Source organism: Centroberyx affinis, unplaced genomic scaffold (assembly GCF_046629955.1).
Source record: "Centroberyx affinis isolate AG114_WGS23_722 - 3 ecotype Tasmania unplaced genomic scaffold, CSIRO-AGI_Caff_v1 ptg001969l_1, whole genome shotgun sequence".
Taxonomy (NCBI): Eukaryota; Metazoa; Chordata; class Actinopteri; order Beryciformes; family Berycidae; genus Centroberyx; species Centroberyx affinis.
Window position 1 is genome coordinate 13,272 of NW_027280319.1, and position 17,318 is coordinate 30,589.

Sequence of the window (17,318 nt, forward strand, 5' to 3'; positions counted from 1 at the left end):
TTCACTTTCAATTTAGTCACTCTGCACACACAACAAGGTTCTTATATCCACTGTATTAAAGAAATGAGTGAGAGTGAAGGCTCCATCATTATTGCATGCTTTCTAGTTTCAGTTTACCTTTTCAGATGGAAAGAACTGAATCCCTCCCTTCATGCTGAACCTCCTGTTGCACAATCCAAGCCTCAAAATCACTCTTTAACCCATCTACTCATGTTAATCTTGTTTTTCTTTTTTTTTTTACCCCCGACAACAAGGTTATGTTTTCACCTGATTTAGTGGACAGGCCAACAATTGACAAGATTTTGGTGGTGATGTCGATCTGGGATTTCCGACACTAGATGATTACAGTTTTTTAGCTGTAACTATGAAACTAACGGAGATAGAGACTTAATTCTAGATCCTAATGGTGTGTTTGTAGGGTCAACTTAAAATTTAAGTGATTGGGGGGGCGTCCTGGGGGCTTATTGGTCTAAGGTGTGTACCATATAAACGTGATGATTTGGGTTCGAATCTTTGTCGCATGTCATCTCTTTCCCAGTTTCTCCTTATTCTCCAAACACTGAACTGTCTAATAAAGGCAAAAATGCCCAAAAAATGATCTGTAAAGGACAAAAAATGTAAGTGATAGGAATGATGTGTTTGGGAGTTTGGGAGTCTCCAACAGCAAGTTGGAGAATTATTCAGCATTGCTGAAGGTTTGCGCTCCGAGGGCTTCTAGTTTCAACCTTTATTAGCTCTGTGTGTGTGTTTGTTTGTGCGTCTGTGTGTAATGTTTTTGCAATGCTTAGATGCTTAGTCGAATTACGGTATGCACTGTTTAGGCGGCGCAGAGCCCTGAGAGCCCTGTGTGAGTGAAATCCAGTGTGCGCTCGTACACCAGGCGGTACGGTAGTATCAATCAACCAACTGTAGGATGGAGGCTGAACATCCACAAGCAGCTCGGTGATTTTCTCACTGTAGCAGCTAAGTGAACGCGTTAATTAAATATCTCTTATCACTTTGGTGTTAACAGGTGGAGTTTTTTAAAGTCAACATGGTTTCACCCCCCTTTTCCCTTCCCCAGACCCAACCGGTGGGCTCCTGTCTCCCAGCAACAGCTCGACCCCACAGCGGTTCAAATGTAAAAGCCTGCATGAGGGCATATTGTTTATTCATACAGCGCTATCTTCTGCACGGTCTGTCTGCCTCGCTGCCTGCAAGTCCATTGATGAGAGAGAGAGAGGAGGAATCGCACTGGAACAGGAAAGAAGAGGAAAACACAGTTACAAATCCCAGGAGACGGAGCTCTCTCTGCGGCTTCCTCTATCAGCTTTGCCCAGGGAGCTGCAGCGGGACCGACAGGAGGACGTTTATTTAAGCTCTCTGACATGTTTAAGGGATATGTGTGGTGTGTGTGTGTGTGTGCATGAGTCTATTAGCAACTTTTCATATGCCTGTGTGTATGTGTGTAGGAGTTTACCTGTTTACCTTTACCTGTGTGTGTGTGTGTGTAACTGTGCTTTGTTGTCTGTTTGTGAGTTTGTATGTGTCTTACTGCTTGTGTAAATATGTGCGTGAGTGTATGTTTGTGTGTGTGTGTGTTTATTTGTCTCTCCGGGTGTGATCCTGAAGTGCGGGGGTGCTGCTTACTGATATTTATAAATGTCAGCTCTGAGTGTGTTCATCCTGCAGAGAAGGAGACAGCTAGCAAAGCGCTCTTCACAACGCCCTGACACGCTGAAGCGGAGCTGACACTGCAGGCCGCTGCATGTCGGCGTTTCCCCTGCTTTCACTCAGCAGCTCTGGCTGGGCCGCCGCAGCAGGAACTATTTGAAATCAATAAAAAGAATTTTAAAGCTGCTACGTGAAGCATTTTTAAAAATCAATATATCGTTGTCAAATTAATTTTAATACCTTGGTATAACCGCAAACAAATGAGACTAATGTTCGAGATGATTGGTAGCCTCTGTCTTGCACCAGTGTCAGTGCTAGTGTTTATATTATGTATAGTAGTAGTAGTAGTAGTAGTATATTATGTATATATATATATATATTTTTTTTTATTTAACAAAAACATGACATAAATCACCAGAAGACAAACAAACAATAAACACAAATAAAACTTAACACACTAAAACAAACCAAAATAATAAACACATACCATATATCATCACAACATATATCAGTAGGCCTAACAACCTAAATAAGTAATAAAACATTAGAGGAGAAAGAAAAATAAATAAATAAATAAATTAGAATTCTACACTTAATGTTTTTTTAGCTAAATACAAACTTCTTACCAGCCTTCCGCTTATTATGTATTTGTATTTTATGTATGTATTATGTATATTAGTATATATTATATTATGTATAGTAGTAGTGCTAGTATATATGTATATTAAGACCACATTTCCTATCAACCCTGTTGCTTCCTGTCACAAAGAGGAAGTTACTTCATTGGTCAAAGGTTTTCTTTTCTACTATCTGTCTTTCACTTGTTCCTCCATCTGCCATTGTGAAAAACTCTGACAGTTTTAGCTCCGTTTCCATGAAAGAACAGCGCCCCCTTTCTGCTTTGTGTCTTAAAGCAATCCAGTAGATTGGAAATAATGCAGAGGCCGGCAGAGGTTGCCAATCTTTCTGGCAATAGTCTTGTTTGTTTCTGGCAATAATACTATTGTCTCAAAATTAATGTGGTAATGATCTATTGTTGTTTTTCAAGTTTGGCCTGGGAACCAAAGATGAGACCTACAGCAGTAGCGATAGGTAACTGGAGGAAAACCTTAATGAATTACACATTGGACTTTAAAGTATCATGACTGTGACACATGCAAACAAATGAATTCCTGCACACACACACACACACACACACCCACACACACACACACACACACACACACACACACACACACTTGGGTATGCTCACATGGACAGTGTATCATCATTATGTATCATCTCTCTGTCATTCTTTCCTCTCTCATTTTCATATCCTCAACTCATTCTTTCTCTCTCTTTCTAACACACACGCGCACACACACACACACACACACACACACACACACTTACTGTACATACATGCTACTGTCAGTCCCAGTTGTTCGACAGTCCATCACTATTTTTGTCGTCTTGGCCAAGTTTCCTAGAGTTTTCCTGAGTAAAACACACTCCAACTCTCTCCACTCAAAACTCTTTCTCTTTCTTTGCCCGGGAGGCGTACTTGAAACTGTAAAGGATCCACTAATTCCAATTAATTTAACTCTCCCTGCCTTTAATTAAAAAACTCTTATGCAAATCGGGACACGCTCTGTAACTCTGATTAATCTGAGGTACAAAAAAAAAAAAAAAAAAACCCACGAAGCTTTTCAAATCATTATGCAAATGTATTAAAATATGTACTCTTGAACTTGGAAGGGAATCAGAAACGAGGAGCTTCATACCTTATTTAGAAGCAATGGGTCTCAAAACAACTCCCGACAGAAAATGTGATTTCATCGAATTACCCGTTAAATGGCTTTCGCTGGAGGAAGAAAGGGGAAAGGCCTCCCAGCACAGTGGAAAGTAAAGTATACACAACTATGGCATCATCCCAGATAGATGTGAGTGTGTGTTGTCTCCATTATTTCCCTCGGAGAGAGAGCAGATCCGTGTGACACGATGATCTAAAGATGCTAACATATCACTGCAGCATTAGTTGCGGTAATGTGTTCTGATGCTACGACAAAAAATTTAATACTGCCCTATATGTAATATTCACATAGTGTAAACAGCTAACTGGAAACCGGAGCAAAATGACTGAAAAATGTTTATTTGCGGATGTAAACAGAGGTTTTCGAGAGGACACTGATCGGGATTCTTTCAGTTTCCATCACGAAAGTCAGAGCAGGCAAATGAAAAAAGAAAGAAAAACAAAAAAACAAAGAGAGCAAGAAAAGACCTGGAAAGCTGCTGCTGATCTGATAAGCTGAAAGGGACGATTCACGTTGGAATTGGGAAAGACCAGCAGGTATCAAATAATAACTTTGTCACAAGCAAAAAGGGTTTTTTTCTCACAAACGTTAGCCATGTCTGCTTTAGCCATTCTATTGGTTAACTTAGCAAGCGAGCATGAAACCTTTTGTGCCATGTTAGTTAAGTTAGCTAACATTAGCTACCAGTCATATTAGCTACCATGTTAATTGAAAGCCACCTAGCCTAATTTATATAGCTGACTAAACTTAATAATATTAAGCTATCTATCTATCTTAGATCAAGTGGCATTCAGCTCACAAAGTTGTGAATTGTAGGTTGTTCGGCTATTTTTAGGTATTTAGGTTTTAGTGCAGTGATTCTCAACATTTTTCATATCATGGACCCCTAATGTAGTCCACATTAGGCCCACGGACCCCCATTTGACCCAAATCTGAGAATATTTGTATTGTTAGATATGATTTTGTTTTCCATGACTGTCTGCATTGTAAGTAGAGAGATAACAGAGAAACTATGATTGAAACAGTCATTCTTCTACATTCTCTAATTGTGTTAACTTCTTGTAAATTAAATAATGCTGAAGTTTAACAATTCATCATTTTCCTGGGCACCCTCTGGAATCCCCTCAAGGACCCCTGGTGGTCCCCGGACCCCACGTTGAGAACCATTTTTTTAATGAATATGAAATCTGCACATGTCCAAACAGGTCAGGACCTTTGACCTTTTCATTTGGTTTAGAAACTGCTGCCACTGGACTGGGAGTTATTAAAGCCTACCAGATATTCTGCTCTGGTTAGAGTCTAATCCCTCTCTCCCCAAACCTCTTTCTCTTTTTCTCTCTTTCTCTTTCACTCTTCCCTCGTGTTTTGTGTCTTAACTTCTTCCACTTTCTCTCTCCTCTCTTTCCTCTAACTGATTAAACACATCAGGGCTTCTGTCCTCTCCCAAAGGTGAACTTGCAGCAGCTCGCTCAACATCCACAGCTAGTTCATCTTGATTTAGCTGAGCTAATATGTGGCGCTACTGACATCTGTCTGATACGGACAGATGGGGAGGAGATACAGAGCGGAGGAAGGGAGGGGGGGTGAGAAGAGAAAGAGAAAGGTAGAGAGAGGAAAAGAGGAATAATGAATTATCAGATAAGTAAAGATAAGTGAATAAATAAGAGTGGGAGATGACAGATTATAGAGACAGACAGACGGATGGAGAGATAGATACCGTAAAACTTCAATTAATAGCCTGGGCTTTTATTTGCTTAAAACACTGAACTCAACCGGCCTATATTTGGGACAGGCGTCTATATGGGACAGGCTTTTAATTCCTTTCGCACAAAACTCTTGCTCAGCAAAGATGGGAAATACTATGAAATTGTTTATTTAAACCAGTATGAATATTACTTGTATAAAAATTAGGCTATCAAATAACATATCAATTACGAATCATTCATTTGATCTCGCTCCGAGAGACAGCGCATCTAGGCCAACCTCAGAGAGAGAGAGAGAGAGAGAGAGAGAGAGAGAGAGAGAGAGAGAGAGAGAGAGAGAGAGAGAGAGAGAGAGAGAGAGAGAGAGGGAGAGCCCTGTATCAAAATACCGGTAGCCTACATTAGAAAGGATGAAAGCCGAAAAAAGTTTATGGCAGCAAGAGGTTGTACTATTCAACAGAGAAATGTCTTGCTGCTGCTTCTCCTGAGTTTTGTTCAGCAAATTTGACAACAGACAGCTTGAATTTCAGGTCGTACTTTTTTCTCTGTGCTGCCATGGCGATCAGCAAGTGTGACTGATGTTTGAATGCAAGTAAAAAAAATAAATAAACTGCTTCACAGCGTCAATGGCAACCGGCTTCTAATTGAGACCGGCCTTTATTTGTCAAAACATGTAGCCACACCCGGCCAGTAAAAGGGACTCGCTGTTTAATTGGGGCTCGGCTTTTAATTGAAGTTGTCCAGTATTTAGCTTCTAAGAGAAAAGACAAAAAGAAAAATGAATATGCAAAATTGCTATGTCACATTTGCACCAATGCAATCCCAAAAACAGAAAGCGTATTTTCACGAACACAAAAGAAATGCAGGATATGAGATTTTAACATTTCAAGTCAAAATTCTCTAATTCCAGCTTCTTAAATGTGAATATTTTCTGGTTTCTTTACTCCTCTATGACAGTAAACTGAATATCTTTGGGTTGTGGGCAAAACAAGACATTTGAGGACGTCATCTTGGGCTTTGGGAAACACTGATCGACATTTTTCACCATTTTCTGACATTTTATAGACCAAACAACTAATCGATTAATCGAGAAAATAATCAGCATTTTAATCGACAATGAAAATAATCGTTAGTTGCAGCCCTATTGGTGACTTACCCTCGGTTGGTGACGATGGCTTTCTTCAGGTGAATGTAGCTGGCTGGGAAGATTCCCTGCAGAGACAGAGAGAGAAAAGGGAAAACACATACAGTTAGAACCAGGATCTAATGTAACTCTCCCTTGTGCTGTTATGCTATGGCAAGCGTCAATGTAGAAACCTGGTTTAGATGGTTAGATGAGAGCCAGTATGTCAAGTGGGCCCCTCGCTCCCATGGCAGTTATTTCATTGAATTTGGCCCACAACACCTCCAGAAGGCTTGACAGTACATTTCTGCACCCGCATTCACTGTATAATTTCTCTCAGCACTGCGAAGGCATACACATGTCTGATTCAAGGGGATAACCTCACATTTTCCACTTTGCACTTTCCACTTTTAAATGGAAAACCGTTTCTTCATGTTTCTTCATGAATGGCATGTTAGCATTTTTAGCATTCTGGCATTTAAACCCAAGGGCAGTCCAGGCCACTAGATTTATTCTGGAGAACACTGTACTTTATCGCCATACTTTATATGTCTCATGCTTTTGACAAAAAACCTTTTCCACATTTTCTCCTCAGCTGTTCCCTTACATAGAACTTGTCCATCATATATGATCATTGTAGGGTCACAGGGACATTTGAAGAGTTCATTTCCAAAATCCACCTTGGAAAAAACAATTCAGCATTCAATATCTTTACAATTCAAAAAATCCAGTCTATAAAATTGTGAGTCGCTGAATAAGAACATCAGGGAAATGGCTAAAGTGTCAGTGTAAAATGTAAGCTTTATGTGAACTTAAAAAGGGTCCATATTAGTTTAAAAATGAAAATTAAACTTAATGTAAACTGAGTATAAAACAGGTTTTCCCTCCAGTGCCTCCCAGCCTGTAACACAGACAGACGGACAGAACAGGAAAACAGCATGTAGGGTATGAGGACTACCTGCACTGAACAGCACAGCTACAAAACATGCACTGTGTCTCGGAGGTGCGCTGTTCAATAATTCATGTAAAGTATGTGGTACTGTAGAGGTTATAATAGAAGCTGCTGGTGTGGAGAGGCGGCTCGCTTCATTGGTTTTACAAACACGGCTGTATAAGACCTAATGGAGACGATCGCAAGGGTGATGACTGCATAAAAATACACCGCTTTTCACTCCCCGCTGTTTCTGATTCTGACATTTAACGGTTATATTCCAAAAGACTTCATATTTATATCTATTATAGCGGAGGGAAAAAAAACACAACCTGAAGTTCACTATTCAATATCTGAAATATACAGTTTGTAAAGTAGTTTTACTTTGTCAACCAAGGACATTAATAATCTGTGAGATTCTTGTTTTCCATGATTTTGGTGACATCTTCGGTGGAAAGCAGTTATTGTTTTAGTGTTTTGCACTGGCCGAACACACTGTAATATAACAATACTCAATATTGATAATATATATATTGCGGCTTCTTATTCCAAGCTGTCATTGCTTCCATAAAGGTAAAACGCATCACTTCTGGTGCAGCGGAGGATTTTTCCCAGGAAAGAGGAAAACCATTCAGGTATTGTATCTTATCAATCAGCAATAGATGGAAACCATACACTCTAAGAACCCAAGTACCACTGCAGTCTATTATTTCTATAATGTTCTTAAGAAGAAGTGATTGAGCAATTTGTAGTACAATAAGTGTGGATCTCAAATGACCGGCCAAAACATTCCCTGCATATTCTGACTGCTGAAAAATAAAACAAGCTTTGGATTTACATGGAGTGGTAGTAGAACTGCAGCAGCAGCATCCCGCTGAGGAAGAACCTCAGCACTGAAGGCATTTCATTCATATTCTACTACAGTACATATTTCACTGAAGAGTAAAAGCAGAGGCAGAGAGAAGGGGATCTATTTAAGAACGGGGCATGTGTGTGTGTGTGTGTGTGTGTGTGTGTGTGTAAGCGACCTTGTGTGCACTTACTGTACATGTATGCCTGTGTGTGTATATGCATGTGTGTGTGTGGATGTGTGCTCATGAGGACACATGCATGCCCTTGCCTGTCTCCTTGTGTATGTGTGTGTGTGTGTGTGTGTGTGTGTGTGTGTGTGTGTGTGTGTGTACATTTTCATTGTCCACCCATTGTTGACCCAGCTAGGGATGGGACAATAACTGGTATTACGATATATCGCGATAAAAACAATAACGGTTATGACACCGCCACTAATATTTATTACCGTGATAACAGGCTCTCATCTGTCATTGTTTTATTTTCCCAAAAAGGGGGAGCACTTTAATAAACTGTTTTATTCAAGTTACTGAATTAAAGTGAATGCAGGTCAGCTGAACTTTATTCGACATGCATTTTAATTCATTTATTTTAGACTGTTCTTTCGATTTTTATTTGTGTTGTTTAAAACAATCCTTACAGTTTCTATAAGCTAAACAAGCTTTTTATCATTTAGTTTTTTTAAGAAAAGTCAAATGTCTTGTGATTGATATGATAAATTCGTTTTTAAGTGATTGAAGCATATTACAGTACTTTCTTTAAAGTTGTCATCCAGATAATTTTGGTCACGATAATCGTACTATGAAATGTTCATATTGTTCACAGGCCTAGACCCAGCACCTTAAAACGGGATATGCATACTCACTTTGCTGCTCGCCTGCATGCCTATGCACAATATGTATGTATGACTTGGATGTGTGCATGTGTGTGTGTGTGTGTGCCTTCTTGTATGATTTGTGCACTCTTGCAGATGTATGTATCTGGTCTCTGAAAGCACGGCCTCCGGCAGTGAGGAAGCGAAGCCGCCCTGAGCCGTCACGCACAATAACCCCGCTCGCTTTTAGGAACCATTTCAGCCGCTTCCCCCACTGACAAAGATGTATTCTGCTATGCTTTTCAAAAGACCTTTTAGGGTCAAACATTGCATAATAAAACAAAAGGGAGCACCGTCCTTAGCTATTCAAGTGTGAATATATTTTTGGAAGAGACAAAGAGGGTGTGGGAGAGAGACTTGCGGAGAGAAGAAAGGAGAACAATAGCACTAAGGAGAAATAGAGTAACTGTGGCTAGCCATGCGTTTGACAGGAGCGGTTCAGAGGTGCTGGCCCTTCCTTCAGGGACCTCGCTCAATTACCTGTCTGCCCAGAGCCATGAACACACACACTTTGGAAAATGTAGTTTTCATAGCAGCAGTATTATCTCCACAACTCTGCATGGCTGCTGCTTTAAAAACGACTCAGGATTATGTGCCTGGTGTTTTTTTTCCACTGTTGGGCATCTCATGATGATGTTACAGAGGGAATTTTAACATCCATTCAGCCTTCTTTGGCTGTAGAGAAGTGGCAACAATAATACAGCAATAATTTCTACAATTTTAAGGCAAGTAGAAGGATTTCAAGTAACAAACCCTTTGCCAGCCATATTGGAATTTTTCATCTGGTTGGTCTAAAAAAAAAATTAAAAAACTTGGCTTTCTCTATAGAATTGAACAGACATGTTTAATTTTTGTGCTGTTTTTTTTATTGGGAACCGGTCCTTTTCCCACTGGTCCATCTGAAAAAAAGATAGTGGTGGTGTGGCTGTAGGGCATTTCAGTAACATAAAATTGAATAGCCTGATGAGGTGGATTTGTTTCCAAATGTAGGTTACTGTGACACAGTAAACTGTTTTGTCTTTACTGTCAGCTCAGAACAAACAGTTTTTGGCTTTATTAGCTAGCTAACTAGCCAGCAGCAAAACAACATGCGACTACTTGCCACTGCTACTATATCAGATCAGGTCAACAACACAGGTATCAATTTTTTTTTAGCCCAGTTGTTATATATTTAGACATTATTTTGTGCACAGACGTGGCTGCTAGGAGATTTGTGATGCAACTGCAACACCTCTGCTCATGTAGCATTTAAGCTATTTAGACTGCAGTGTATATGGACATCATTAAACAATGTTGGGAGACCTGACACTTGTCAAAAGCATGGATTTCCCATTCTGGTAAACAAAATCGGTCTCGGACATATGAGACACATATGTCCTCATAGGCTAGACTATGTTTTATTTAAAGTGGTTCCCAGGGTGAGGCTACATTTCTAGAAATTTGAGTCCAAGCCTAGAAAAGTACAAAGACCCCTAACTAAACCAGTTCTACAATAATGATGAACTGTGTTAAATTATGCCTAACCATCTGCCCCATGCTGTTTCACCAATCAGCTTCAGCTGTAGTGAAGTGTAGAGAAGTGTGTTTATGATAATGGCAGCTTCAGATGTATACCAGGGAGTATGAAACACACAAGCATGTGCATGGACACACACACACCACACACACACACACACACGCACATACACAGTACATCTTGTTACTGTCTCTGCCTGGTTAGCTTCGAAAATGGATGGTTGTTAACAGGTCAGTGCTTCCACAACGCCCGAGGCTCTTCTCTGATGCTACCTGGTACAAGGTGTGTGTGTGTGTGTGTGTGTGTGTGTGTGTGTGTGTGTGTGTGTGTGTGTGTGTGTGTGTAGGTGTGCGTGTGTGTGTGTGTCTGTGCGTGCGTGTGTATGCGTGTGTATATCAGTGTGCAGGGCAGGAGGTCATCAGAAACAAGCGTTGTTCCTAATTTAGCAGCTGGCGTTGAAGCACAAGTTCAGTTGAAAAGGTCAGCTTGTTACAGAGAGACAGAGACAAGGAGAGGGATAAAAATAATAAAATAATAATAAAGTAATACAGAGACAGAGGAAGAGAGGCAACAGTGAACATGTCGTCCCGCCCACGAATGATGCCGTCCCCCTCTGGACCAATCAGACACAAACGTCACCTTGTTCTGACCTGTAATTGAAGCGCCAATCAGTGTGACCTTGCCAATGTGAGAAAACAGTGGTGAGATGCATCACTGCCACAGTCCAATCATATTGTGTGTGATGGATGAACAGACAAACAAACGAAGGGACGGAGGATGATTTCATCATGGGGGACAACAACAAACAAAGAGAGAGGGAGAAAAAGGAAAAGAAACAGAGAAATTGAAGGAGAGCAAGACACAGAGACAGACTTCTTCACAGATGCAGGAAGAAAGAAACAGAGAAAGAGAGTAAGAGACTAAGAGAGACGATGATAATGAGGAGACCGTCTCGCCCCCTTCCTCTCCTATAACTCCTAACACATATTTACTGTTTATCAAATGCACATAACAGCCAATTATTTGTTTCCACAGTCGTCCAAGGAGAGACAATTATAAACACTGTACAGAGATTGCATTGGTTTATTATCCACCTAAATACCCCAAGCTGTGTACACTAGGGTTTAGTGTCAGTATCATGTATGTGTGTGTGTGTGTGTGTGTGTGTGTGTGTGTGTGTGTGTGTGTGTGTGCATTTGTTTATATTGGTGGGAAAACAAAATTTGCTTGCATTCACAGCTCTACAGCATAACACAATGCAAAGTAATGCTATGTAAAGAGACTGCTTTAGGCTGCCGTATCCACTCATTATACAGTGAAAACACATTCTCTCTTCATGTGAAAATTAAGGGGGATTTTCATGGATATGATGCAGTCTTGCTTATGTGCTTCCATCTCACAACCGATCATTTAAACCAAGGATGTGAAACTGAATTAGAAGCCATTCACATCAAGCATGTTTGGAGCGGTTTATTCAAACTGTGGAGCATTTACTCTTTTAGTTTGCAATGCCATTCGAACTCTGGTGGCACCAAATAACGGCACAGAGACGCCTGAAAATGCCTGAGTCCTATAACAAGAGAACTGTGGTGCGGTTCGTTAGCAGTGAGAACGTAATCCAACCGACTACAGGAAACAACCCCAAAGCACAAGGGTTTATGGGTTATAAGGAGATGGATGTTGACGTGATATCCAGCAGTTCCTCATGTTTATAAAGCCTAGAAGAACAAAATGAACCGAGGGGAAACTGCAGTCTGGACTGATGCTCATATGCAGCTATTTCTTCATGTCTTCTTCACTGGTATGAACACCAGAGAAAGTAAATTACAGCAAAAAGAAAGTCCATCATGCTTAGCTAAAGTTACAGGATTTGTTTTGATTCCCCTCGCTGCCAAAATCTCTAACCTGGCAGGATGACAGGTCACCAAAACTCGGTCCAATAAACAACCTACTTATGAGTCCAGGTGACTTTTGTTTACAAGCCCTGGTTCACTTGTAATTGGGCAGTGTGTGTGAATGAGTAAAGGTTCAGCAGCCAGTTGCACCAGCTGAACTTAAGTTTAAACGTAGGCTACTTTGAACGTTAAGTCTCACTAAGTTCGAGTTTACGCATTACTAAAATTTTAACGGTTACACCAACTGAAATAGTTACAACGTAGACTTAAGTTACAACTTAAAACTTACACCTACCTCCTACTAGGTGTAAAGTCCTCCGTAAAATAACTGCTTGACAGACATTTTTAAATTTCTAGAGGAGCAGGAGGGACAAATCCAGGGCGGTTTATGACGGCAACACGTTCTCCGTGACGGATTACATCCTTTTGAACAGTATGACGATTTTGATTTATACTCGCTTTCGTTTTCCCCGAGCAGATATACGCACACAGCATCAGAGCCTAAATTAGGCTACATTTTATAGGCTTCCCCGGTGGTGCGTTCAGACTTGGGTGTTAGCCAGTATTATAGAGTATTACAGTGACTTATATCTTGGACATGAGTTTAGATCACTGAACTGACGAATAACAAATCTACAACTTTCTTTAGCCATCAATAATGTTTAATGAGGGGGAAATGCCTAACTTTTGCTCCGTTGCAAATAACAGTTAAACCACTTGATGTCACTTGTTGTCTATATTAATGCCAGCCTACTTTATACTCAATAACGTATCTATTTGTTGATGTGTTTGTAGACGTTTGCAAATTTCCAAGGTTTCTAATCCTTTTCTGTTGCTATCGCATAGCCATGTTTAGATGCTAGTTGTTGATTTTAGCTCTAGGTGCGGCACAAGAAGGTTCTATCAAGGAGGTTCTATATTAACGGGTTCTATATTAACGGTGCGGCAGGGGAGTCTGCGACAATGTTTTGGTTAGTGGTCCGTTTACGCTCTACTAGTTAAGATGTACCTTAAGTCTCATGGTGCAACTAAACAAAGACACGAGCTTACGTTCAGATGGTGCAACTGGCTGCAGGAGTCTTCCATGGATTCTTTATTCAAAACATGCATGGAGAGAAAAGTTTAAACACACACTCAGGTGGACTGCAGGATATTCTCTGACAAAGGGTAGAAAAGTCAGATTCTCTATACATGTCAGTATGTATAGATGCTTTGTTCATCCTTTTCTAAGAAATCAATATATGGCTAATGTAATATGCGCGCTTCAAACTAGTCAAAACCAGTTCTACAATACACACCAACATAAAGTCTATTCTTACATGATTGTCTCTAACAATGAACACTAGTCTGAGGGCTAAACTTTACGGTGGAAGTCATAAATGCACTCATGACTTCTTCATGTGATCAGAACATGATCACTGAATACTCCACTACGATATTCAGGGCAAAGGACACAGTGTTCTATTTTATTTCCTACTGTGTGTGTGTGTGTGTGTGTGTGTGTGCGTGTGTGTGTAAGCGCATATGAGCACAACACCAGCACAGTCTTCACCCTTTGATAAGGGTGTTCCTTTTCACTGCTGCTGTAACTTATTTAACATCTCACCATCTATTATATCCAGTCCGTCTGTCTTAATGGATACTCTGACTCCTCTAACCTTCATGGCAAACCGGTTCAGACGCCTGAGCCTGATCTGACGGCTCTCCTTTCTCTCTCTGCCTCCATCTATCTTCCTCTTTCTCTCTGACAACACTGCTGACTCGAGAGTTTGGTACAAAAACCACTTACTTCGGGTTAGTTTACTCTCTCTCCTCTTTATATCTCTACTCTCTCTCTCTATCTCTCCTTTATATCCCCCATTAGGGTTCAACTGATGCAGGTTTTTGAAGGCTGATACGGATACTGATATTTTTAGACTGAAGTCGTTGATAAACGATTATTTGTGCCAAATTCAGCATCTTTGGTCTGATGGTCCGTGGTCAGGGAGGAACCTCCATCATATCAGAAGTATCCAATATTTAATAAAAGACCAATATTGGCCCAATGCATCAGTGTAAACCTACACAAACACACACACACACACTGTCTCTCCCTTTCCTTTCTCTTTGCTAGACCGTTAAATAATTGATGGTCTTTGTAACCTTGCTGCTGGGTGCTGGTGAAAACGCCCTCGGTCATAAATGATTTAAGTCGGTGTTTCTGGACCCAGACGCTCCAAAAAAGAGACACAGACACAGAGATGATGCCTGGGAAACAGAGGCAGGAAGAAAACATGTCTCTCTGCATCACGGAAAACATGCTGAGGTGTACAAGAAAAACTTCAGAGAACTTTGTCTTGGAGTCGAGTTCTGACTTTAATATTCAGGGGATAAACCAAGAAGAACGGATGAAGAACTTCTTATGGCGTTAACCCAAACTCACGACTGGTGTTCACCTCAGAAATACAATAGGCTGTAGACAGCTGGTTGGGTAGGAAGGTGACATTCATTTAAACCTGGAAGCCAGAGGTGGGGACTCGAGTCACATGACTTGGACTCGAATCACAATTTTAATTGCTTGAGACTTGCCTTGATGCATGAAGAGAAGACTTGAGACTTGACTTGGGTTCTGGTGACTTGGGACTTGACTTTGACTTGTGCTTTGATGTCTTCAAAATGTTTCTAAAGTCTTGACTTGAGATCTTGTGTTTATGTAAATGACTCAGATTGAAAGTGATGAGATTTGTTCCAGCAGACGACTGAATTTAAATTCTGTTTTCTGAATTTGTATGGAATGATTGAATTTATTGAAATTGAATTTATTATTGAATTATTGAATTATTGAATTTATTGATTATAGAAATCAATCTCATGATGCTCTTACCAAGTTTTTATCCTATTAAAACCATATTGCATTAAAAAGTCCTAGATATTTAGTTTTCTTTAAGATATTAAATTGATACTGGACCCTTGATTTGTTCTGACTTTATGTGGGGTTCTACATGTGTGTGTGGAAGTGAAGCAGGGTGTCGCTAAAAAAAGAGTATGCATGCTCAGTCAACTTTGTCTAGATAATTCTAACTATGGCTGGGACTTTTATCTGGAGATTTGGAAGCATTACAGACAGTCAAAATGACCAAATGAGAAGAGAACGGGTCATTTCACTGTAATCTGGCTTTCACCAAGCAGCCCAACCACATCAAATCTGCATAAGATTATCTGTCAAAAAAAAAAAAAAAAAAAAAGCTGGTTTCAGGTTCAGGATGGGAAAAGATTTGACGTAAGTGGTGTCTCAATTTGACAAGCTGGTTTCAGTAAACCAGCTATTCTAAAAAAAAATATATATATAGCTTAAAGTACATTCACTCCATGTGTTAGTGTCCAATCTTAGATCAGAGAGGTAGAATTACAGTTTTAGGGAACAAACAGTGCTTGAAATGAACTCAAACTCTTAACATAAGTCACTATATACAGGATTCACTGTTAGGGTTCAAGCATCCAATCTTAAATCTGAGAGGTAGAACTGAGGCCATGATATTAAAAATACACTTTTAGTTCAGTAGCGGGGCATTTGCTGTGTAAGGAACAAAAAGTTGCGGTACAGTATAAAGTGAGAGAGTGTCCTCGCTAAACCCTGCTTATAGAGGCAGTGGGCGGTGTCGACTTAGTCACACTCGTGAATTAAGGCCGTATCATTCTTTAAAACGGCATATCGAGCTTAAAGCACTTATAAAGGCATATCAAAATCACTGCTATCAAGCTTTAAAACACTTTACAAAAGCTTGTGTCAAGGCTTAAAACACTTGAAAGAGATTGCATCATGCCTAATGTGATGTTTCACTCTTTCGGCTCATTTAGCGCACTCTTCTCAACATGAGCTCTTAGCGCCGATCCCCCTGGTTCATCAATTATGGTTTATGAACACATGGAGGTCAGCATGTCAAGTACTGCGGAGGAGAAGTTGTTACCAGATTCATGTGTAACGAGCCTCGATTAGCCTCTACTTTCACTCCCAGTAGTCTTATTTTTCAGTTCAATCTGCTTTCCATAAATGTTATAAAGGTCAGAGGTCAGCTTAGAGTTTCTCAAGCTTTTCCTCTTCTCTTTTTCCCATCCTTCCTCCTCCTCCACTCCCTGCTCTTTGTACCTTCAGCTATCTTTTCTGTCTGATTTGTTCCTCTTCTCTCCTTTCCTCCCCTTCCTGCTGTATTGTAATTCTACTATATTCTATTCTATTCTATTGAGCTTGCAATAAAACAAACTGTATTCCACTGTATTCTAATCCATTTTTCACACTAGCTGAAAGCAAAGCAAGAAATTGCATCCACCCTCCCCTCTTCTCCTTTCCCTTCCTCTCTCCTTCCATTTCCTCCTCTCCTCCTTTCTATTCGTAATTGTACTACATTCTGTTCTGTTCTGATCTGAGCTGCTCTGCTGTATTGGACTCTATTCTTTATCCTCGCTAAAAGTAAGACACGGATCCAAAACGTACCCCGTCCTATAATTTAGCACAATGGTTCAGACTAGTCTTGGATCATAAAATAACAGTGATTACATCACAACTGTAGAACTGTACAACTTTCCCTATTGTTGTTGTTTGACTCTTCAACAATGAGCGCCTTTTTAAACAGTCTGTGAAAAGGCCATTTCCATCGCAATGAGACAGTGCTATTAGCTTTATAATGGCAAGGATATTCCTCAGATCTCCTTACTAGTTTTTACCTCTCTCTCACTCTCTTTGTCTGAGGCTATGTTCACACCTCAGGCCTTCATGCTCATTGGATGAATGTTCATATCTTTTCTAGGATGTAATCCATATCTCATACCAATATGACCTGACAGCGATGCTCACATCAGTTTTTGTGCCTACGCTTCTCCTGCCAGTTTCAACACATTTCAGTTACAGTATGTGCCTTCAAGTTTTGACTGAATCGTGGCGTCTCCCCAAATACCAATCAACTTTCCATTTCACTTTCTTTCCATCATCATGTCTCGTTATCCA

The 17,318-nt window shown here is 40.2% G+C and overlaps 1 long non-coding RNA gene across 1 annotated transcript in view; it reads right to left on the minus strand.

Annotated features, from left to right (window-relative positions):
- Nucleotides 1–6,304: 6,304 nt before the first annotated feature.
- Nucleotides 6,305–17,318, minus strand: part of LOC139653786 (uncharacterized) — a 33,499-nt gene continuing 22,485 nt past the window's right edge. Inside the window, exon 3 of the long non-coding RNA XR_011696009.1 lies at nucleotides 6,305–6,361. This is a non-coding gene — a long non-coding RNA (uncharacterized lncRNA). The remainder of the gene's footprint in view (nucleotides 6,362–17,318) is intronic.